This window comes from Cardiocondyla obscurior, unplaced genomic scaffold (assembly GCF_019399895.1).
Source record: "Cardiocondyla obscurior isolate alpha-2009 unplaced genomic scaffold, Cobs3.1 scaffold57_0_143363, whole genome shotgun sequence".
In the NCBI taxonomy this organism is placed as follows: domain Eukaryota; kingdom Metazoa; phylum Arthropoda; class Insecta; order Hymenoptera; family Formicidae; genus Cardiocondyla; species Cardiocondyla obscurior.
In genome coordinates this window covers 30,001-32,500 of record NW_027228803.1, presented here as the reverse complement: position 1 = coordinate 32,500, position 2,500 = coordinate 30,001, and the positions used below count along the sequence as shown (strand labels likewise).

General features: G+C 59.8%; 2 non-coding genes across 2 annotated transcripts in view; both read right to left on the bottom strand.

The window, feature by feature from the left end:
* The window catches only part of LOC139112855 (large subunit ribosomal RNA), a 4,075-nt gene extending 3,015 nt beyond the window's left edge, over nt 1–1,060 (bottom strand). Inside the window, exon 1 of the ribosomal RNA XR_011547480.1 lies at nt 1–1,060. This exon is cut by the window's left edge and continues 3,015 nt beyond it. This is a non-coding gene — a ribosomal RNA (large subunit ribosomal RNA).
* A 1,383-nt stretch (nt 1,061–2,443) lies between these two features.
* Nucleotides 2,444–2,500, bottom strand: part of LOC139112848 (5.8S ribosomal RNA) — a 155-nt gene continuing 98 nt past the window's right edge. The window contains exon 1 of the ribosomal RNA XR_011547473.1: nt 2,444–2,500. This exon is cut by the window's right edge and continues 98 nt beyond it. This is a non-coding gene — a ribosomal RNA (5.8S ribosomal RNA).

The window sequence follows — 2,500 nt, the reverse complement described above, 5'->3', positions numbered from 1 at the left end:
GAGCCGCATCGCGACGCGGCCCATCCTCCCTCGGTCGACAACCAGGGCCGACCTTCACTTTCATTACGCCTTTAGGTATCGCTGATCCCAATGACTCGCGTACATGTTAGACTCCTTGGTCCGTGTTTCAAGACGGGTCCTAAGAGTACCCAAAGCAGTAGCGTCGCCGACCGGTATCGGTCCCCGAGTTGCCCCGGGGAACGTTTGCAGGCCTGTCGAAGGTTAACCGTACGACCAACAGCGGGCCAGGACCGGTGACGGCGCTAGGTCCGTAAGCCTCCGTGTACCGTGGCGCGCGCTTGCGACGGCCTCGACGCACTCCCGCGTGTGTGAGAGCTGCGGCCTGATACCTTGCGTGTACCGCCGGGCAGCCGGCCGGGCGACCGAGGGTTTGACGGCGTGCCGTGTTACCGGCGACGCGTCAGACACCGCACCCGGGCCGTAGACCGACACCCAGCGGGTCGCGACGTTCTACTAGGGGAGAAGTGCACGACGACGAAAACGCCGGACATCGGCGCGCGGCAGCGTGCCCGCGCGCGAGCCGTGAGGCCCCGCGGGCATCGCCCACCGACGCGAAGCCAGCGTCGCTGACGATGAATCTCCCGTTCGATCTTTGGGTTTCTTAGGTTTACCCCTGAACGGTTTCACGTACTCTTGAACTCTCTCTTCAAAGTTCTTTTCAACTTTCCCTCACGGTACTTGTTCGCTATCGGTCTCGTGGTCGTATTTAGCCTTAGATGGAGTTTACCACCCACTTAGAGCTGCACTCTCAAGCAACCCGACTCTAAGGAGAGATCCTCCCGAGACGCGCACCGGTCGCTACGGGCCTGGCACCCTCTGCGGGTAAGTGGCCCCATTCAAGATGGACTTGGACGCGACGCGGCACCTGGGATAAGCGGACCCTCCCAAACACCACATTTCCCTGCGGCGGAACCGCGGGATTCGGTGCTGGGCTCTTTCCTGTTCGCTCGCCGCTACTAAGGAAATCCTGGTTAGTTTCTTTTCCTCCGCTTAATAATATGCTTAAATTCAGCGGGTGATCTCGCCTGCTCTGAGGTCGTCAAAAGAAATTGTCGTGAGGCTGTACTATATATATATAATACGAAGAAGGCGAGACGACGACGACGACGACGCGAGAGAAAAGAGAAACGCAACGCGGCGAAACGCCGCGCGCGAGCGCTTGGTTAGACTACGCCGCGTGCCCCGGTCAAGAGCTGCTACCATACATAGCGCTTTCGTGGACTCGGGAACACGCGCGGTCGACCCGCGCGCGATCTCTCACCTCGCACACACTTTTGCTGCGCAGGGGGCGATCGGTGCACGCAAAATATTTGAAAGAAGAGACGAAGGGAAAATGAGAAAACGAACGAGGCAGAGAGAACAACCGCGAGAGCGTGGTGGTCTTTCGTCGACGTTGCGTCAACCGCGCCGCGATCCGCGCCCCCGCGCGCGCCAACCAACCGACCACGACGACAACTGGCCAGCCAGCCCGACGCGAACGTCGGAGGCCGGTTTGCGCGTCGTGGTGGCGTCGGCAACGCGACTGCGGCGGCGGCCGGCAGCAGCTGCAGCGGCGACGACCACTCTCTCTCTCTTATAATACGGTCAGGTTCTCTCGTATCTTTGCTTCGTCGTATATATCTCTAAAATCCCTCCTCTCGAGTTTCCTTTGCGTTGGCGGCGGTAAAGCGACGATATGCGCTCTGTGCAGAAGGAGAACGAGGAGGCGCGCGATTATCTCGCGGCCTCTATTCTCCTCTCCGATCTTCATTCGAAGAAGGAGAGGAAAACTCAAACTCGGTTCTCCGCGCTCCTTATGAACTACTTCTCCGTGGATCAGCCTTGGATCCCGCGCGCGCCGCAAGCGGCACACAGGCCACCTTCCGGGAGTACAAGCGCGAACGAATTGTCGGCTTGTTTCACTCCGGGCGGCGGCGCGCGAGAGGCAGATCTACTCTTTTTCGTTCGGCGCGTATATACGTATAACGTATAAACTCCTTGCAAGAGCTCGCCACGTTTATCACCACCGCGCACGTCCTTCCCTCCCGTGCGTGTGTGCGTGCGCGCGTCTCTCTGCGATTCTCGATCGCATCTTTCGGTCGGTCGTCGTTCATTCGTTCGACCCTCAAACCTCGTTATTTCGGACGACGCCCAACGGGGGGGCGAGAGTACGCCGCCGTTCCGCGAGTATAGAGAGAGCGCGCGCAGAGAGCGCGAGAGCCTTCGTAAAACCCTGATGGAATCCAGCAACTCGCCGCGTGGATAGCGTGCGTAGTGTGCCTGATACCCCGGGGAAGGCGTCATCGACGACTCCTCGCTTCTCTCTTTCTCGTGGATGCGGGTATAACTCTCTCGCCGGCCGCCGCGATCGGGCGAACGTCCAACGAATCGCTCGTACGCGGCCGTCGAAACGGCGCGCGCAAGCAGTTTGTCTTCGATAAAACGACCCTCAGCCAGGCGTGGTCCGGGAATTGTATCCGTGGACCGCAATGTGCGTTCG